The sequence below is a fragment of the Mobula hypostoma genome, chromosome 1 (genome assembly GCF_963921235.1).
Source record: "Mobula hypostoma chromosome 1, sMobHyp1.1, whole genome shotgun sequence".
Taxonomy (NCBI): Eukaryota; Metazoa; Chordata; class Chondrichthyes; order Myliobatiformes; family Myliobatidae; genus Mobula; species Mobula hypostoma.
The window spans coordinates 192,530,988-192,553,659 of record NC_086097.1 but is presented as its reverse complement, the minus strand read 5'-3'; the positions used below and the strand labels follow the sequence as shown (position 1 = coordinate 192,553,659).

The window sequence follows — 22,672 nt, the reverse complement described above, 5'->3', positions numbered from 1 at the left end:
AAATACATGAAAAGATAAAATCTACCCCCCCTCCCACTTAACCCTCCCCCCCCCCCATATATATAGTCCTAATTCTAAAAAAGAAAGAGAAAAAAGAGCCGCCTGGTATTGGAATAGGTTTCCACATGCTCCATGGGATTTCAAAATAAATTTGGTATAATTATTCGTTACTTTCCCCAAGTAACCAAATTCTTTGTCGGAGCACTTAAATATGACATCCTATCTTTTTTGTAAATAAGGGTGCCAAACATTCAAGAATGTTACATAATTATCTCTTAAATTATAAGTAATTTTTTCAAGTGGGGAATAGAACTAGCCATTTCATTATTCCAACGATCCATACTTAAATAAATCTAATTTCTCCAAGTAACTGCTATAGTCTTCTTAGCTACTGCCAATGCAATTTTTATAAATTCTTTCCGATATTTATTCAATTTAAGTTTCGGTTTTATCCCTTCAATATCACCTAATAGAAATAATAGAAGGTTACTGGTGGAAGTTGAATTCCAGTAATTTGTTCCAATAAGATTCTAAATTTATCCAAAAAGGTTGAATTTTAAAACAAGACCAAGTAGAATGTAAAAAAAGTACCAATTTCTTGATTACACCGAAAACATTTATCAGATAGATTTGAGTTTAATCTATTTTTTGTGGTGTAATATATAATTGGTGTAAAAAATTATATTGTACTAATTAAGTTGAACATTTATTGTATTTGTTATACTGTCCAGACAAAGTTTTACCAATTCTATTTCATCAATATTAATATTCAGATTCTTAATTGCTTTGACTTACGGGTTCCTTGTTTAATTGTCTGTTCTTGAATCAAATTATACATACAAGAAACAAATTTTTTTTAATTTTTCCTTTTTGAATTAAAATTTCAATTTCATTAGTCTTTTGGCAAAAACATTGTTTGACCTAGCTTACCTATCAAGTAAGCCCTTAACTGAAAATAACAAAAGAAAGTATTATTAGATATTTTATATTTATTCTTTAATTGTTCAAATGACATCAATATACCTCGCTCAAAACAATCTTTCTTAAATTTATCCTTTTTTCAATTATAAAAAATCCAGATTGTAAAGTAATCTGTTTTGAAACAAAAGGTATTCTATAGATTTCATGAAATATTTATCCTATTTATTGAGTTGTTAGTATGAGATTCTTTCTTTTCCTTGAATTTATTCAGTTCCTATTTATTTATAAAATTTATTTATTTTCCCTATTTGTCCAATCATTTAAGTCTTTTATTATCATTGAAAAAAGATAATAATCTGTATTTGCTTTATAGAAAGTTTGGATTGTACTCCTAACCTAAATTTATGTCAAGTTTTTAAATACAGTTACATTTTCCTCCAAATAATTTTACAGTTTATTTAACTCTTGAAAAACATTTCTGTCAATTTATTTAATGTTTAAACCCTGTAATGAAAGATTCATTTTACAAATCTACCTACTATGGTTTAGTATTATCACTTGTCAAGATCTTCTTGAATTTTTTTCAATAGTGGTAAATAATTAAATTTATATAAATTCTTTACTATCACTATCAAGTCTTATACCTAAATACTTTATACCATTTACCGGCCATCTAAATTGGGTTACTAATCGACATTGACTATAGTCTCCTTTTTAGTAAGAGATAAAATTTCACTTTTATCCCAGTTTATTTTGTAACCTGATACCTTCCCATATTCATCCAATCTAGAAGATAATTTATGTAACGAATGTTGTGGGTTTGTTAACAGATTTAAAACATCATCAGGCAAAAAGATTAATTTTATATTCCTCTTGGTTAACTCTAAAACCCATAATATCTGGATCCAATCTAATTAGTTCTGCTAATGGCTCTATCGCCAATACAAATAGAGCAGGTGATAATGGACAACCTTGTCTAGTTGATTTTTTAGTGGGAATGGTGTTGAAATTTGAGAGTTTGTCACTACTTTAGCTTTAGGGTTAGAATTTAAAGTTTTAATCCAATTTATAAAAGATGTTCCTAACCCATATTTTTCTAATACTTTAAATAAAAAATCCCATTCTAATCTATCAAATGCTTTTTCTGCATTTTGAAAGCTACTACTATACTCTTCTTCATTTTTTGTGCCAAATGAATTATACTGAGTACACCATGCTATTTTTAAATAATTTTGGACAACTTGGCATTTGGATGTATGCACATGTTTACTTTGACTTAAAACAGGTAAAATCAATTTCTCTCCAAAAAGTAGTTAAGTAAATTGGAAACTATAGATTTTCAGTTTTCATTTATAAAGTCTGTGAAACTTCTGAGTTTGTAATTAAAGCAATTACTGTAATTAAAATAATTTAATTGGAAAATATATTTTAAATATTAGTGTCAAAAATTCATTACCAGTTATAATTTGCAGAGATTTCATGTAAATATATCTAGTCTTTTAATTTGATAGCTGATAGCTGACACATTCATCAAATCAGCTATGTATTACTTTTGCTAACAAATTATCTAAGTTGGCAAATATGGGATTAGGAAAATTGTGTGACAGAAAGAAAAAATGATGAAACCTTCCAAAATTAGTTCAACGAGGATTGAGAATATTTTTGTCAATGAAAATGAAGCAGTGCCCAGCATATTATAACATTTGTAATATTGTTTGATAGCAATCCAGTAAAAATTTAGCATGCATTTTAGATATTTGTATAATTTAATCCAAAGCCAATTGCTTGATGCATTCCCCCAAGTGGCTTATTAATATCTTGTCTTATATTAATAAGTAATCTTCTACTTACAAATATTATTTGTAATTATTTCCATTCTAAATTTGCCCTAACTATCTGGGAATATTCCCAGAATGTGTTATTGAAAATTAATGAATGGAAATAATTACAAATAATATTTGTAAGTAGAAGATTACTTATTAATATAAGACAAGATATTAATAAGCCACTTGGGGGAATGCATCAAGCAATTGGCTTTGGATTAAATTATACAAATATCTAAAAATGCATGCTAAATTTTTACTGGATTGCTATCAAACAATATTACAAATGTTATAATATGCTGGGCACTGCTTCATTTTCATTGACAAAAATATTCTCAATCCTCGTTGAACTAATTTTGGAAGGTTTCATCATTTTCTTTCTGTCACACAATTTTCCTAATCCCACATATTTGCCAACTTCGATAATTTGTTAGCAAAAGTAATACATAGCTGATTTGATGAATGTGTCAGCTATCAGCTATCAAATTAAAAGACTAGATATATTTACATGAAATCTCTGCAAATTATAACTGGTAATGAATTTTTGACACTAATATTTAAAATATATTTTCCAATTAAATTATTTTAATTACAGTAATTGCTTTAATTACAAACTCAGAATTTTCACAGACTATAAATGAAAACTGAAAATCTATAGTTTTCCAATTTACTTAACTACTTTTTGGAGAGAAATTGATTTTACCTGTTTTTAGTCGACTAAACATGTGCATACATCCAAATGCCAAGTTGTCCAAAATTATTTAAAAATAGCATGGTGTACTCAGTATAATTCATTTGGCACAAAAAAGGGATGAGAAGAGTATAGTAGTAGCTTTGGATGCAGAAAAAGCATTTGATAGATTAGAATGGGATTTTTTATTTAAAGTATTACAAAAATATGGGTTAGGAACATCTTTTATAAATTGGATTAAAACTTTAAATTCTAACCCTAAAGCTAAAGTAGTGACAAACTCTCAAATTTCAACACCATTCCAGCTAAAAAGGTCAACTAGACAAGGTTGTCCATTATCACCTGCTCTATTTGTATTGGCGATAGAGCCATTAGCAGAACTAATTAGATTGGATCCAGATATTATGGGTTTTAGAGTTAACCAAGAGGAATATAAAATTAATCTTTTTGCCGATGATGTTTTGATCTATTTAACAAACCCACAACATTCGTTACATAAATTATCTTCTAGATTGGATGAATATGGGAAGGTATCAGGTTACAAAATAAACTGGGATAAAAGTGAAATTTTATCTCTTACTAAAGGAGACTATAGTCAATGTCGATTAGTAACCCAATTTAGATGGCCGGTAAATGGTATAAAGTATTTAGGTATAAGACTTGATAGTGATGTAAAGAATTTATATAAATTTAATTATTTACCACTATTGAAAAAAATTCAAGAAGATCTTGACAAATGGATGATACTACCAATAACATTAGTAGGTAGAGTCAATGTTGTAAAAATGAATATATTTCCAAGATTACAGTATTTGTTTCAAACATTACCAATACAATTGCCACAGAAATTTTTTCAAGAGTTAAATAAATCTGTGAGAAAATTTCTTTGGAAAGGTAAAATGTCAAGAATATCATTGGAAAAACTGACATGTAAATTTAGGTTAGGAGGGTTACAACTTCCAAACTTTAAAAACTATAAAGCAAATCAACTTAGATTATTGCATCTTTTTTCGATGATCAAAAACCAGCATGGATTAAAATAGAATTAGACAAGATAGGAGAAAATAAACCTGAAGATTTTATATATAAATGGGAATCTAAATGGATACGGGAAAAGAAAGAATCTCCTATATTAACACACTTGATTGATCTATGGAATAAGATAAATGTTGATAAGGAAACACAGAAATCTCTATTAGCAAGGAGACCTTTGTTTCAAAACAGACTTATTCCTTTTACAATGGACAATCAACTTTTATATAATTGGTACCAAAAAGGGATTAAATTTATAGGAGATTGTTTTGAGCGAGGTATATTGATGTCATTTGAACAATTAAAGAATAAATATAAAATATCTAATAATACTTTCTTTTGTTATTTTCAGTTAAGGGCTTACTTGATAGGTAAGCTGGGTCAAACAATGTTTTTGCCAAAAGCTAATGAAATTGAAATTTTAATTCAAAAAGGAAAAATTAAAAAATTTGTTTCTTGTATGTATAATTTGATTCAAGAACAGACAATTAAACAAGGAACCCATAAGTCAAAGCAAAAATGGGAAACAGATCTGAATATTAATATTGATGAAATAAATTGGTCAAGACTTTGTCTGGACAGTATGACAAATACAATAAATGTTCGACTTAGATTAGTACAATATAATTTTTTACACCAATTATATATTACACCACAAAAAATAAATAGATTAAACTCAAATCTATCTGATAAATGTTTTCGGTGTAATCAAGAAATTGGTACTTTTTTACATTCTACTTGGTCTTGTTTTAAAATTCAACCTTTTTGGATAAATTTAAGAATCTTATTGGAACAAATTACTGGAATTCAACTTCCACATAACCCTGTATTATTTCTATTAGGTGATATTGAAGGGATAAAACCGAAACTTAAATTGAATAAATATCGGAAAGAATTTATAAAAATTGCATTGGCAGTAGCTAAGAAGACTATAGCAGTTACTTGGAAATCTGATTCGTATTTAAGTATGGATCGTTGGAATAATGAAATGGCTAGTTCTATTCCACTTGAAAAAATTACTTATAATTTAAGAGATAATTATGTAACATTCTTGAATATTTGGCGCCCTTATTTACAAAAGATAGGATGTCATATTTAAGTGCTCCGACAAAGAATTTGGTTACTTGGGGAAAGTAACGAATAATTATACCAAATTTATTTTGAATCCCATGGAGCATGTGGAAACCTTCCAATACCCAGGCGGCTCTTTTTTTTTCTTTCTTTCTTTTAGTTAGGACTATATATGGGGGGGGGAGGGTTAAGGGGAGGGGGGGTAGATTTTATCTTTTCATGTATTCTTTTTGAAAATTTAATAAAAATTATATATATAAAAAAATAGCATGGTGGTGGTATGTACTGTGACGAGAATACACATAGATGTCCTGTGAGATCAGCAGTTGGTCTGCCACCTGTCCTCAGGGGAAGGAGAGATAAGGAACAATGAAGCAGCATCTGGAGATGTGTAATGAAGGGATGGGAGAGAGAGCTGTCTAGAGCGGCTCCCCCTTTGAACACTGAACTGTTTGAAGTGATGGACAGGTGATCTGGAGATGTGTAATGAAGGGACGGGAGAGAGAGCTGTCTGGAGCTGCTCCCCCTTTGAACCCTGAACTGTTTGAAGTGATGGACAGGTGATACCCCAGCAGGGGGATAAAAAGGGACAGGTTCGCTAAGGCAGGACACACACACGACACCCGAGGTAACGAGACCCTGGAAGCGGTGCGCCTCTCACGAGTCGGTGGGAAGTACCAGACCTTAAACGCACAGGGTGGAAAGGTACGGCCAGTGGGAACCCGGTGTGTGTCCACGCTCGCTTGGGTGCCGGGTTCACGGCAGAAGATCGACCGCATCTGGAGGAGGGGTCACAGTCGGTGACCTCAGGTGACATCACAAAGGACTCGCCCGAAAACTGCTTATGAGCAATATCGCCGGTCTGTGAGTGGAAGCCGTGTCTGAATGATCAGTCATTCTCGTTCTCTCTCTCCCTCCCCCCACGTTGACCATCGCCATGGCAATGATTACTGCGAACTGAACTATTAAATCGAACTGGACTTTTGTGTCACTTTGAAATTGGTCATTTACCCCTAGACAACGACAGAGCTTGATTGATGCTGTTATCTTAATTCTGTGCACATGTGTGTTTATCATTGCTGAACTGTTGCATTTATTATCCTTTCGATTACTGTGTTGCTTGTTTCTTTAATAAAACTTTCTTAGTTCTAGTAATCCAGACTCCAACTGAGTGATCCATTTCTGCTGGTTTGGCAACCCAGTTACGGGGTACATAACAGTACACAGAATTATATGCTGAAACAGAACTAATGGGACTTACTTGAAGATCTCCCAGATGTGCCTTTTCCATGATGATCACTGGCAAGTACATCAGAACTGTCTTCATGACAGGTGTTTCAAAGGCTGCTGTGGACATGAAGGAAAACATAGAGTAGAAGGAAGAAGGCAGATTTCTGCATATGTGGATAAGCTCCACATGATGTATATACTGATCAATTCCCATTCAACTTCAGCCACAATGAGGTGTAGGATCTTAACATATTGGTCTGATATAGATTGCCATCATTGATAGAATAACCAGGAATGATGTTTCAAATATTCTGAACACAGAAAAGTGTGGGTATCAGACAGTGCATGCAGGTCACCAATATCAGAATGGAAATGCTGTAATTCATTTCTCATTAGCGATACGCTTTTATTATTTAGTAGTGTTCCACAAATAGCACTGGCTGCAACCACACTCCAGTTATGTCAGTGAGGGATAAAATGTGTGGCACATGACTTATGACACTGTTAGGAAAAAAGAAAATTTTCAGACACAGTAAGGTGAATAACACATGAAAGTATCATGCCAATTTGTCAAATCCTGAAAACAATGACAGTCCAATCCAGAGTATATAAGTTCACTTTGGTGTTCTTAGTGGATCTAGTTTCTAAGCTAAGTCTAGATGATGGCTTAACTAAAAGAATAATATTTCATATCAATATGATGGCATTTATGCATTTTGTTGTTCTGTAAAAGTTCTATGTTAAAATTTTTAGTAGAAGTTCTCATCATCTTCCAAACATTGAGAGGACAATGTAGAAGAGATGATACAAAGAAAGATACTGCAATGTAGGTTTCTGACTCAGTTTTAAGATGAAACCCTTTATCGGAATTTAACAGCAATATTCAAATTTCAGAGTCGTCAAATATGAATTAGGTAGTCATTTCCTTTTGGAAAACAAAAGAAACTGTGGATGCTGAAATCTTGATCAGAAAACAAACCACTGGACAAACTCAAGGTCTGAATCAGCATCAGTGGAGGTAAAGAGATGGTTGAAACTCTGCAACAGGAATAGTCTGTAGAGGGATGATTGTTGCTACAGAGAAGTGAGAGGAAGGGCTGAGACTGGGTTTTTACAACTTCCATTTTTTTCTGGTATCCTTGTATTCACATGTTCTCAGGATTGTGAATAGCAGATTATTCATGAGAATAAAACAAATATTAGGACTGAACAAAAAAGATCTTCATATTAGTCATCTCTCATGCTGCTTAAATGTACATCTGAGCTCTAGCCTCACACAGACAAAATCACCCTTTCTACCAAATTAATCAGCAAAAAATTATAATGCCTGGGTATAAATAAACAGGTTTTACACCCAGGTTGCAGGCATAAACTGAATGGAGAGTTTGCCAGTTTAGCATCGGCTGGCCTTTGCAATGCCTTCTTAGATATAAACCCCATCACCAAATTTACTTTTTTTAACAACATCTAAAAGTAAAGCATTGTGAACATTATTTGTGTACATGCTGAACAAAGATATCATCAACATCCTTCAATGTAAAGTGCTTTTGTTTCATTTTTTATCTGCAGTATTTATTAATGCTACTCAAACTGGAAACCATAAAGAATGCTTTGCTTCCTGAATAAGTTGACACAGCTAAATTTAACTGTGTTCTCTTACTTTAACAGTGCTTATTTGTTAGTAGATCCATGGCTGGAAGCCCAGATTATAATAATTATGCACATCTTTTCCTATTGTAAATTTCTTTATCAAAATCTGTTAATAGAATAAATACTGCTGGAACATTTGACAGAAAATATTTAGTAATATTTGAACTCAAATTTGCACAGTACTGAAGAACATGTTTGAATTTCATTTCATGTGCTTAGTAATTTATCCTAAGGTTTCTGCTTATTCAAAATAGATTATCCCAAAGTTTTTGCCTTGGCTGTGGAAGATTCTTTTCTCAGGATGTCTATGTTACTGCAAGCATTTGAACAAAGCATCAAAGAAAGTTAATGAAACTGATCAATCAAAATCAAGGGAAAATCTCTCTAATGATCAGAAATTTAAATTCCGAAACAAAAAAAAAGATGTTTGTTGTTATCAGAAACTAATTAACACATCTTCATCAATGACTTTACTTCCATCATAAGAGTAGAATGTTTCCCCATGGTTGAACAATTGGCAAGGGATAATGACACTTAAACCACACAAATGTCAAGCAATGTTTATTTTAAACTATAAAGACTTCACTTTGATAATTGAAGATATTTGTAGTAAGCACAATGTTGTGATTGTGGGAGATTTTAATTTTCCACACATAGACTAGGAAGCACATAATGTAAAAGGGCTGGATGGTTTGGAGTTTGTAAAATGTGTGCAGGATAGTTTTTTGCAGCAATACATAGAGGTACCAACTAGAGAAGGGGCAGTGTTGGATCCCCTGTTAGGGAATGAGATAGGTCAGGTGACAAATGTTTGTGTTGGGGAGCACTTTGGGTCCAATGATCACAATGCTATTAGTTTCAATATAATTATGGAGAAGGATAGGTCTGGACCCAGGGTTGAGATTTTTGATTGGAGAAAGGCTAATTTTGAGGAGACGCGAAAGGATTTAGGAGGAGAGGATTGGGACAATTTGTTTTATGGGAAGAACGTAATAGAGAAATGGAGGTCATTTAAAGGCGAAATTCTGAGAGTACAGGATCTTTATGTTCTGGTTGAAAGGAAAGGTTAAAAGTTTGAGAGAGCCATGGTTTTCAAGGGATATTGGAAACTTGGTTGGGAAAAAGAGAGATATCTACAATAAATATAGGCAGCATGGAGTAAATGAGATGCTCAAGGAATATAAAAGATGTTAAAATAATCTTAAGAAAGAAATTCGAAAAGCAAAAAGAAGATATGAGGTTGCTTTGGCAAGTAAGGTGAAAATAAATCCCAAGGGTTTCTACCGTTATATTAATAGCAAAAGAATAATGAGGGATAAAATTGGTCCCTTACGGAATCAGAGTGGGCAGCTATGTGTGGAGCCAAAAGAGATGGGGGATATTCTGAACTATTTCTTTTCTTCAGTGCTGCACGCTGTCGGAGCAGTGCTACCAGGATAATCAAGGACACGACCCACCCAGCCAACACACTTTTCGTCCCTCTTCCCTCCGGGAGAAGGCTCAGGAGCTCGAAGTCTTGTATGGCCAGATTTGGGAACAGCTTCTTTCAAACTGTAATAAGACTGCTGAACAGATCCTGACCCGGATCTGGGCCGTACCCTCCAAATATCTGGACCTCCTCTCGGTTTTTTTTTGCAATACCTTACTTTTCATTTTTCCATTTTCTATTTATGATTTATAATTTAAATTTTTAATATTTATTATCAATTTGTAATCCAGGGAGCGGGAAGCGAAGAATGAAATATCACTGTGATGATTGTACATTCTAGTATCAATTGTTTGGTGACAATAAAGTATAAAATATAAAGTATTCACTAAGGAGAAGAATATTGAATTGTGTAAGGTGAGGGAAATAGGTAGGGAAGTAATGGAAACTATGATGATTAAAGAAGAGGAAGTACTGGAGCTTTTAAGGAATATAAAAGTGGATAAGTCTCCGGGTCCTGACAGGATATTCCCTAGGATCTTAAGGGAAGTTAGTGTGGAAGTAGCAGGGGCTCTGGCTGAAATATTTCAAATGTCATTAGAAACGGCGATGGTGCTGGAGGATTGGCGTATTGCTCATGTTGTTCCATTGTTTAAAAAGGGTTCTAAGGGTAAACCTAGCAATTATCGGCCTGTGAGTTTCACGTCAGTGGTGGGCAAATTGATGGAAAGTATTCTTAGAGATTGTATATATAATTATCTGGATAGACAGGGTCTGATTAGGAACAGTCAACATGGATTTGAGCGTGGAAGGTCATAGAATTTTTTGAGGATGTAACTAGTAGAGTGGATAGGGGAGAACCAGTGGATGTGGTATATTTGGATTTTCAAAAGGCTTTTGACAAGGTCCCACACAGGAGATTAGTGTGCAAACTTAAAGCACACGGTATTGGGGGTAAGGTATTGGTGTGGGTGGAGAATTGGTTAGCAGTCAGGAAGCAAAGAGTGGGAATAAACGGGACCTTCTCAGAATGGCAGGCGGTGACTAGTGGGGTACCGCAAGGCTCAGTGCTGGGACCCCAGTTGTTTACAATATATATTAATGACTTGGATGAGGGAATTAAATGCAGCATCTCCAAGTTTGCGGATGACACGAAGCTGGGTGGCAGTGTTAGCCGTGAGGAGGATGCTAAGAGGATGCAGGGTGACTTGGATAGGTTGGGTGAGTGGGCAAACTCATGGCAGATGCAATTTAATGTGGATAAATGTGAAGTTATCCACTTTGGTGGCAAAAATAGGAAAACAGATTATTATCTGAATGGTGGCCGATTAGGAAAAGTGGAGGTGCAACGAGACCTGGGTGTCATTATACACCAGTCATTGAAAGTGGGCATGCAGGTACAGCAGGCGGTGAAAAAGGCGAATGGTATGCTGGCATTTATAGCGAGAGGATTCGAGTACAGGAGCAGGGAGGTACTACTGCAGTTGTACAAGGCCTTGGTGAGACCACACTTGGAGTATTGTGTGCAGTTTTGGTCCCCTAATCTGAGAAAAGACATCCTTGCCATAGAGGGAGTACAAAGAAGGTTCACCAGATTGATTCCTGGGATGGCAGGACTTTCATATGAAGAAAGACTGGATGAACTGGGCTTGTACTCGTTGGAATTTAGAAGATTGAGGGGGGATCTGATTGAAACGTATAAGATCCTAAAGGGATTGGACAGGCTAGATGCAGGAAGATTGTTCCCGATGTTGGGGAAGTCCAGAACGAGGGGCCACAGTTTGAGGATAGAGGGGAAGCCTTTTAGGACCAAGATTAGGAAAAACTTCTTCACACAGAGAGTGGTGAATCTGTGGAATTCTCTGCCACGGGAAACAGTTGAGGCCAGTTCATTGGCTATATTTAAGAGGGAGTTAGATATGGCCCTTGTGGCTACGGGGGTCAGGGGGTATGGAGGGAAGGCTGGGGCGGGGTTCTGAGTTGGATGATCAGCCATGATCATAATAAATGGTGGTGCAGGCTCGAAGGGCTGAATGGCCTACTCCTGCACCTATTTTCTATATTTCTATGTAAACCTTACTGAATTTTTTGAAGAGGTTACGAGGAAAGTTGATGAGGGTAAAGCAGTGGATATTGTCTATATGGACTTCAGTAAGGCCTTTGACAAGGTCCTACACCGAAGGTTGGTTAGTTAGGTTCAATCGTTAGGTATTAATATTGAAGTAGTAAAATGGATTCAACAGTGGCTGGCTGGGAGACGCAAGAGATAGTGGTGGATAACTGTTCCTCAGATTGGAGGCCGGTGACTAGTTGTGTGCCTCAGGGATCTGTACTGGGGCCAATGTTATTTGTCATATACAATAATGATCTGAATGATGGGGTGGTAAATTGCATGAGTAAGTATGCAGACGATACTAAGACAGGTGGTGTTGTGGATAATGAAGTAGGTTTTCAAAGCTTGCAGAGAGATTTAGGCCAGTTAGAAGAGTGGGCTGAAAGACAGCAGATGGAGTTTAATGCTGATAAATGTGAGGTGCTACATTTTGGTAGGACTAATCAAAATATGACAAAGTGGTAAATGGTAGGGCATTGAAGAATGTAGTAGAACAGAGGGATCTAGGAATAATGGTGCATTATTCCTGAAGGTAGAATCTCATGTGGATAGGGTGGTGAAGAAAGCTTTTGGTATGCTGGGGCCTTTATAAATCAGAGCATTGGGTATAGGAGTTGGAATGTAATGTTAAAATTCTGCAAGGCATTGGTAAGGCCAAATTTGGAGTATTGTGTACAGTTTTGCTCACCGAATTTTTGGAAAGATGTCAACAAAATAGAGAGAGTACAGAGAAGATTTACTAGAATGTTACCTGGGTTTCATCACCTAAGTTACAAAGAAAGGTTGAACAAGTCGGGTCTTTATTCTTTGGAACGTAGAAGGTTGAGGGGGTACTTGATAGAGGTATTTAAAATTATGAGGGCGATCGATAGAGTTGACATGGATAGGCTTTTTCCATTGAGAGTGGGGGAGATTCAAACAAGAGGACATGAGTTGAGAGTTAAACAGCAAAAGTTGAGGGGTAACATGAAGGGGAACTTCTTTACTCAGAAAGTGGTAGCTGTGTGGAACGCCCTTCCAGCAGAAGTGGTTGAGGCAGGTTCGATGTTGTTGTTTAAAGTTAAATTGGACAGCTATATGGACAGGAAAGGAATGGAGGGTTATGGGCTGAGTGCAGGTCAGTGGGATTAGGTGAGAGTAAGAGTTTGGCACGGACTAGAAGGGCTGAGATGGCCTGTTTCCGTGCTGTAATTGTGATATGGCTATATGGTTATATAATTATTAAATTTTAAATGGATCAGGATAGTATATGGTGACATATATGTACTTTGAGAACAGATTTACTTAGAATTATTAATGCCATGACCGCAGCTATCAGAATCTTGGAGGACCTAACATTAATCCAAAGGTTAACTGTGTCAGCCACATAAATATTGCTTAAGTGATTCACCTCCTGACCTCCCAAAGCTCTTACACAATCTACAAGGCGTAAATATGGAGCACGATGGAATAGTGTCCATTGCCTGGAAGCATGCAGTTCTAATAACATGCATGGACTCAAACCATCTGGGGTGGTGGGGGGTGGGGGGGAACAGGTAAAAACAGATTCTTGATTGGCACAACATCAATCACACTGAAGACCTGTTTTTTTGGTGCTTACCATAAAAAAATTCAAAACCATTAACTACCAAGACTTGCTTAACAGCACTGCCAATCCCATGATCTTTTCTACGTAGATGAACAATGATGTCATTACATAAAAATTCTACTTTCAAGTTCTCCCTAATGTCCCTTTTAAATCTCCAGCACCTGATCTTAAACCTATGTCTTACCTCCCTGGAAAATACAATGTGCTTTCACTCTGTTCCTGTCTGTCATGAAATTATACCTCTATAAATTCACCCCTCAATCTCCTACATTCCAGGAATTAAAGTCCTGGTTTATGAAACATCTTCTTGTAACTCAGTCCACAAGTCCAGGCAACATCCTGGTAAATCTTATCTGCACTTTTTCTAATTTAGTAATTGTTATGTTTTGTAACTTCAAAACCTAAGAACTAATCAAAATAAGAACAAGGTGCCAGAAATAATGTGTCTAACTTTGTTTTCACTTTAAATGAGGCACGTACATATGACAATGGTGGCATCCAGCTAACACTGAGTGCCTGGACACCCTTGTAGCACCTAGACCATAGCTTTCTGCAAGAGTGCAGGTGTACTCTAAAAATAAGCCTATTATAATGATAAAGCCCGTTGTGAGTTTTTATGGACTCTTCCTCCATCTCCATCTGTAGGCAGGCTTCAGCTAAGTCCACTTTGCTGAAGTTCAAAGTTCAAAGTTCAATGTAAATTTATTATCAAAGTACATAAATGTCAACATATACCCCCTCCAACCCAAGATTCATTTTCTTGTGGGCATAAACCTATAGAATAATAACAAAAACAGAATCAATAAAAGACCACCCAACTAGGGTGTTCAACCAGAGTGCAAAAGATAACAAACTATGCAAGTACAAAATAAGTAATAGTAATACATAAATAAACAATATATATATTGAGAACATGAGGCGAGGAATCCTTGGTTGTAGAAACATTTCAATGATGTGGCAAGTGAAGCTGGGAGTGAAATTATGCCCTTTGGTTCAGGAGCCTGATGGTCCTGAACTTGGAGGTGTTGATCCTGTACCTTCGTCCAGAGGGCAGTAGTGAGAAGAGAGCATGTCCTGGGTAGTGGGGTTCCCTGTTGATGGTTGCTGCTTTTCTGCTACAGTATTTCATGTAGATGAGCCCAATGGTTGGGAGAGCTTTACCCATGATAGACTGGGCCATATCCACTACATTTTGCAATATTTTCTGTTCAAGGGCATTGGTGCTTCCATACCAGGCTGTGATGCAGCCAGTCAATATACTCTCCACTACGCATCTATAGAAGTTTGTCAAAGTTTTAGATGTTATGCCAAATCTCCAAAAACCCCTAAGGAAGTAGAGGTGCTGCTGTTCTTTCTTCATAATTGCACTTAAGTGCTGGGCCCAAGAAAAGTTCTCTGAAATAATAACACCTTGGAATTAAAGTGTTTTCTTCCAGAGAAGTTTGCAAAGGTATCCCCTATCCTGGACAGAGGGTATTGGTCTACTTTCCATACTGTGTTGATGGAGATCATAAGGTCATCACAGATCCTGATGCACCCATTCTTTATGGCTACTGGGACAACTGGCATTACCCATTGGCTCCACCAAACCTTGGAAAAAATTCCTTCAGCCTCCATGTAATCTAATTGTCTGGCTACTTTCATATCTTTGAATTTTCCAGTGCCATCCTTGAACACTGCTGTGACATCATCCAATACTTAATCTGCTTTCAGTTCACATAATTGCAGGGGATGTATATGCATATGGTGGATGGCTCTCCAGTCAAATTGCATGTTGCCTCAGCCAGACACAATCCCACAATGCTGACCCTCCTGTTTTTACCACATACAAGCCCAGTATAGCTTGTTGGTTGTTGTATTTCACTGTTATGAGTGTCATTCCCACAGCAGTTATCTTTTCTCCAATATAAGCCATTGTTGGATATTTACAAGCTTCAGTTCAATATGTTAAGTACCATTCAAACTCATTTTCTGGAATGACTGAAACAGTTGAACCAGTGTTCAATTCCATTTTAATTAATTTGTCATTCATTTCTAGTGTAAGCCATATTGCTTGTCTGTTGTTATTTTTCACATTTAAACTCCAAGGCTACTCAGTTCTGCGTCACTCTCATCATTATCAGATTTTTCAATAATATTATGCAAATTGATGCTCCTTTAAATGAAGGTTGTGGTTCAATTGTGAATGCTTTCTTGTAAGATTCCACAAGCTAAACAATCTCTCAGTGGTTCATTTAGCCCATAACGAAACTGACAATGCTCAGGCAACTTCTTCAATTCATCCATGTTCACTGAGACGGACTCCCCTTCCTTTTCATTTTGCTTATGAAACCTAAATGCATCCTGCAATCAACAATGGTTTTGGTTCTAAATCTCCCTGCATTACTTTCACGATATCAGTGAAGGTCATTTCAGCTAGTTTGATTGGAACAGTCAATCGTTGAAGCAAACTGTATGCCTTTAAACCAGCCCTCAACTCTCAATGGCTATTTCATTTCCTTTAAAATACTGCTCAATTTGCTGAGTATATATATTTCAGTTATCCCTTATACAATCAAATGGATCTATCTTTCCAAAGTAGCTACATATTTCTGCTTTTGTAACTTATTCTTATTATTACTCAGTACTGAGTTTATTAACCCATGAATTTTGTCTGTTTCCTGCCTTTTTATAAATTTGAACATCTCTTCTTGCAAAGAAAGTGTGTTTCACTTTTTTATAGCTCAAATGTCTCACTGTGCTTCAACAGGTAGGTTGTTGTCTCAGGTTCACTTTAAAACTCATCGCCACTGTTATGCTTTGTAATTCCAAAAGATAAAAGTAATAGAAATAAAAACACAGAGCCAAGTATGACCTGTCTAACTTTGTTTTCACTTTGAGCAAAGTGCGCACATATGCCATGATGGCTTGATGACATATATCATTCACATACAATTACATATAACCCATAATTAATTATTTGAATGAACAAGAATGCTTAATCAAACAAAATAGTTACAAAATTAAATATCACTGAAATATTAAATACATAACAATGATATCTTTCCATGAACAGGATGAACAAAACTGTATACGACAATCCCACACTTATCAATGTCCAATATAACTGCAACATAATTTCCTAAATCCCACACTCATTGCCCTGCCTGATGAAGGCCAGAGTGTCAAAAGTCTTCTTTGCCATCACCTCTATCCGTGATGTCGTTTTCAGTAAGGAACTGCCCTTATCAGTTCCTACCCATTGGCTTCCGCAAATTTTCCTGTCTACCATTTAGCAACTTGAAATAGTTCAAATTCCTCATTGTCTTCTCAACTCACTGAAAAGCATAGAGTCATAGTGTTTATATGTTTCAAACTGCTCATCATTACTCATTTTACACAAAAATTTAAGAAACGCCTACAGATAAAGAATCTTACACTTAAGCTGGTTCAGGGAACTCTTGAGAAGGATAGGATGGGTTGAATTATAGGGAAGATACCCTGTTGGGAAATACATAGAACTCTTTGATTTCTTGACTTAATATGGAGGGCTATATTTAAGGCGAGCCGAGTGTTTTCCACCGAAACAAGACTGATTCCATTTGAATAAAGACATTTATACTATTCAATTATTCTGTATCAATTACTTTACTCGTCAGTACATAAGCAAAAAGCATTTTATATTGGAGTTTTTTCTTTGAAAATGGGCTTCTAATGCATAATGAAGGGTAGAGTCTGATAATCTGACCTGCGTCTGATGAATGCCAAAAGCCCTGCACTCCAATTGGCTGTTGTTAGATTAGGTTTGGACTTAGTTTTAATTTTATATTTGAGCAGACGTCTAATGTATGGCTCCTCTTAAGTGCCCAATTCATCTTAATGCATATGTACAAAAAGGTCAAGAATGATATACTTTGACAATTTTCCATTAATGAAAACTGAAGAATGATTTTGACTGAAATAGCATGAAAAGTACTGCAAATACTAAATCGGCAGACACAAATTGTGAAGAGGGAAACATTACATCAAAAGGACAGGCTGGTAGGCAGAGGAGGTGGTTTGGCTCTGTTGATAAAAAATGAAATCAAATCCTTAGAAAGAGGTGACATAGGATTGGAAGGTGTAGAATCGTTGTGGGTAGAATTAAGGTAAAAAGACCTTAATGGGAGTTATATACAAGCCTCCAAACATTAGTCAGGATGTGAGCTACAAATTACAAGGAGAGACAGAAAATTGCATATCAGCCAGACAATAGTCATGGGGGATTTCAATATGCAGTTAGATTGGGGAAATCAGGGTGGTGCTGATTTTGGATCCAAGAGGGAATTTGTAGAATGCCCACTTGGTGACTTTTCAGAGTAGCTTGTGGTTGAGCCCACTAGGAGATAATCTATTCTGGATTGGGTGCCGTGTAATGAACTGGTTCTGATTAGGGACCCTAAAGTAAAGGAATCATTAGGAGGCACTGACCATACTATGATAGAATTCACTCTGTAATTAGAGAAGGGGAAACTAAACTCAGATGAATCAGTATTACAATGGAGATGGAGAATTACAGAGGCATGAGAGAGGAGCTAGCCAAAGTTGACTTGAAGGGAACACTAGCAGGGATGACAGCAGAGAAGCAAAGGCTGGAGTTTCTCGTAACAATTTGCAAGGCACAGATAGATACATCCCAAAGAAGAAGTAGTATTCTAAAGGCAGAGTGATGCAACCGTGGCTGACAAGGAAAATAAAAAAACACCATAAAAGCAAAAGAGAGGGCATATAATACAGCAAACATTACTGGGAAGTTAGAGGATTGGGAAACCATTAAAAATTAATAAAAGTCAAGTAAAAAAGCCATAAGATGCCAATAAATGAAATATGAAGGTAAGTTATCCAATAATATCAAAGAAAAGGGTATCCCCCGCTTTTTGAACGTTTGCTTTACGACACCTCGCTGTTACGAAAGACCTACATTAATTACTTGTTTTTGCCTTCAGAAGGTGTTTTCACTGTTACGAAAAAAGGCAGCGTGCGCCCTGAGCAGCCAAGCTCCTCCCCCGGAACTGCATTCTAGCCGGCATTGCTTAAGCACGTGCCTGTGAGCATCTGTGCTTTATGTCAATTTATTTTGAGCATCCGTTTGCAAGATGAGTTCTGAGGTATCAGAAAATCCTAAAAGAGCTCGTAAGGGTGTTACACATTGCGTAAAACTAGACATAATTAAGCGTTTCGATCGTGGTGAATGAAGTAAGGACAAAGTGAGTTTGGCTTGTGGACGCTGACGAAGATGATGTTGAAGAGGTTTTGGCATCCCATGACCAAGAACTGAAAGATGAAGAGCTGATGTAATTGGAAGAAGAAAGAAGAGGATTTCTTGGAATGTATGCGGGATGTTTTTTTGAACCAACATGTCGAGGAACCAACTAGAGAGCAGGCTATTCTGGACTGGGTTTTAAGCAATGAGGAAGGGTTAATTAGCGATCTTGTCGTGAGAGGCCCCTTGGGTAAGAGTGACCATAATATGGTGGAATTCTTCATTAATATGGAGAGTGAGATAGTTAATTCAGAAACAAAGGTTCTGAACTTAAAGAGGGGTAACTTTGAAGGTATGAGACGTGAATTAGCTAAGATAGACTGGCAAATGACACTTAAAGGATTGACGGTGGATATGCAATGGCAAGCATTTAAAGGTTGCATGGATGAACTACAACAATTGATCATCCCAGTTTGGCAAAAGAATAAATCAAGGAAGGTAGTGCACCCGTGGCTGACAAGAGAAATTAGGGATAGTATCAATTCCAAAGAAGTAGTATACAAATTAGCCAGAGAAAGTGGCTCACCTGAGGACTGGGAGAAATTCAGAGTTCAGCAGAGGAGGACAAAGGGCTTAATTAGGAAGGGGAAAAAGGATTATGAGAGAAAACTGGCGGGGAACATAAAAATGGACTGTAAAAGCTTTTATAGATATGTAAAAAGGAAAAGACTGGTAAAGACAAATGTAGGTCCCCTTCAGACAGAAACAGGTGAACTGATTATGGGGAGCAAGGACATGGCAGACCAGTTGAATAATTACTTTGGTTCTGTCTTCACTAAGGAGGACATAAATAATCTTCCGGAAATAGTAGGGGACAGAGGGTCCAGTGAGATGGAGGAACTGAGTGAAATACATGTTAGTAGGGAAGTGGTGTTAGGTAAATTGAAGGGATTGAAGGCAGATAAATCCCCAGGGCCAGATGGTCTGCATCCCAGAGTGTTTAAGGAAGTAGCCCAAGAAATAGTGGATGCATTAGTGATAATTTTTCAAAACTCGTTAGATTCTGGACTAGTTCCTGAGGATTGGAGGGTGGCTAATGTAACCCCACTTTTTAAAAAAGGAGGGAGAGAGAAACCGGGGAATTATAGACCGGTTAGCCTAACGTCGGTGGTGGGGAAACTGCTGGAGTCAGTTATCAAGGATGTGATAACAGCACATTTGGAAAGCGATGAAATGATCGGACAAAGTCAGCATGGATTTGTGAAAGGAAAATCATGTCTGACGAATCTCATAGAATTTTTTAAGGATATAACTAGTAGAGTGGATAGGGGAGAACCAGTGGATGTGGTATATTTGGATTTTCAAAAGGCTTTTGACAAGGTCTCACACAGGAGATTAGTGTGCAAACTTAAAGCACACGGTATTGGAGGTAAGGTATTGGTGTGGGTGGAGAATTGGTTAGCAGACAGGAAGCAAAGAGTGGGAATAAACGGGACCTTTTCAGAATGGCAGGCGGTGACTAGTGGGGTACCGCAAGGCTCAGTGCTGGGACCCCAGTTGTTTACAATATATATTAATGACTTGGATGAGGGAATTAAATGCAGCATCTCCAAGTTTGTGGATGACACGAAGCTGGGTGGCAGTGTTAGCCGTGAGGAGGATGCTAAGAGGATGCAGGGTGACTTGGATAGGTTGGGTGAGTGGGCAAACTCATGGCAGATGCAATTTAATGTGGATAAATGTGAAGTTATCCACTTTGGTGGCAAAAATAGGAAAACAGATTATTATCTGAATGGTGGCCGATTAGGAAAAGTGGAGGTGCAACGAGACCTGGGTGTCATTATACACCAGTCATTGAAAGTGGGCATGCAGGTACAGCAGGCGGTGAAAAAGACGAATGGTATGCTGGCATTTATAGCGAGAGGATTCGAGTACAGGAGCAGGGAGGTACTACTGCAGTTGTACAAGGCCTTGGTGAGACCACACCTGGAGTATTGTGTGCAGTTTTGGTCCCCTAACCTGAGGAAAGACATCTTTGCCATAGAGGGAGTACAAAGAAGGTTCACCAGATTGATTCCTGGGATGGCAGGACTTTCATATGAAGAAAGACTGGATGAACTGGGCTTGTACTCATTGGAATTTAGAAGATTGAGGGGGGATCTGATTGAAACGTATAAGATCCTAAAGGGATTGGACAGGCTAGATGCAGGAAGATTGTTCCCGATGTTGGGGAAGTCCAGAACGAGGGGTCACAGTTTGAGGATAGAGGGGAAGCCTTTTAGGACCGAGATTAGGAAAAACTTCTTCACACAGAGAGTGGTGAATCTGTGGAATTCTCTGCCACAGGAAACTGTTGAGGCCAGTTCATTGGCTATGTTTAAGAGGGAGTTAGATATGGCCCTTGTGGCTACAGGGGTCAGGGGGTATGGAGGGAAGGCTGGGGCGGGGTTCTGAGTTGGATGATCAGCCATGATCATAATAAATGGCGGTGCAGGCTCAAAGGGCCGAATGGCCTACTCCTGCACCTATTTTCTATGTTTCTATGTTTCTATGAAACCAAATGCAGTAGCGAACAGATTGAAAGCGAAGTTGTCCAGGAACTGAACGTGAAGCAACTGCATGAGATTTTCACTGCAATGATTGCAGAAAAGTACGACTTTAATTTTAAAAGGGTACATAGGTTGAGGGCATATTTGCAGGATGGTTTGAGTACTTACAAAGAACTGTCTGATAGAAAAATGTGCAAGGATAAGCAGTCAAGCATACTGTCGTTTTTCAAGCCTTCCACATCAGCCACATCAGACGACGAACCTCGACCTTCGACAGCAAGGCAGGCAGACATAGAAGAAGATGACCTGCATGCCCTGATGGAAACAGACGACGATGAAATCACACCCCAGTGGTCCCAACCTCCGGGCCATGGACCGATACATTGCCGCGAAGCATTCAGTGGTGCAGCGGTAGCCGGGATGTACCTAGCACATCTTTAAGAAAAAAAGCCAAAATAAACAAACTAATTAATTAGGTGCCAACTGGCACGTAAATGTCAGCCCAGATCAGAGGCGGTTGCCGATTATGTCACCTCTGATCTGGGCTGACATTTAAGTACCGGGCAGCAGCTAATTAATTAGTTTGTTTATTTGGGCTTTTTTCTTAAAGATGTGCTGGGTGCGTCCTGGCCACCGCTGCACCACTGCATGCTTCGCGGATCGGTATCGGTTGGCGGCCCGGAGGATGGGGACCACTGCACCACCCCAACCTCTGACGACCCAGCCTAACACACCATCATCAGTGTGCTCGGCACTGCCTTCCCGATTCCGGTAAGTGATATTACACTGTACATACAATATTTCTACTTTATGTAGGCTGTGTATTTTTATGCGTTATTTGGTATGATTTGGCAGCTTCATAGATTAAAGGTTACTGGAGAGAGTGTTTCTGCCGAGAGTGCTCGTGTGAGATTTTCGCTATGGTGGACAGTGCGGCAAAGATTGTAGAAAAGTATTCCTACTTTATATAGGCTGTGTATCTATCATATCATTCCTGCTTTTACTATATGTTACTGTTATTTTAGGTTTTATATGTTCTTTGACATGATTTGGTAGGTTATTTTTTGGGTCTGCGAATACTCACGAATTTTTCCCATATAAATAAATGGTAATTGCTTCTTCACTGTATGACATTCCGACTTACGAACCATTTCATAGGAACGCTGTACCTTCAGATGGCAGGGGAAACCTGTACTTGAAGTTTTTTTTCAGATATATAAAGAATAAAAGAGAGGTGACTGGAGATATCTGACTACTGGAAAATGATGCTGAATAGGTAGTAATGGGGGACAAGGAAATGGTGGATGAACTGAATAAGTATTTTGTACCATTCTTCACTGTGGGAGACTCGAGTAGT

General features: G+C 37.3%; 1 protein-coding gene across 14 annotated transcripts in view; it reads right to left on the bottom strand.

The window, feature by feature from the left end:
- The window catches only part of dlgap1a (discs, large (Drosophila) homolog-associated protein 1a), an 890,995-nt gene that overhangs the window by 706,588 nt on the left and 161,735 nt on the right, over positions 1–22,672 (bottom strand). For 9 of the 14 annotated variants that reach the window (XM_063062219.1, XM_063062200.1, XM_063062175.1 and 6 more), the window contains one exon: positions 6,800–6,885. The exons of 3 other annotated variants lie outside the window; for them this stretch is intronic. The gene's annotated coding sequence lies outside the window, so the exon portion shown is untranslated. The remainder of the gene's footprint in view (positions 1–6,799; positions 6,886–22,672) is intronic. 2 more of the 14 variants (XM_063062228.1, XM_063062246.1) reach the window with 1 other exon arrangement.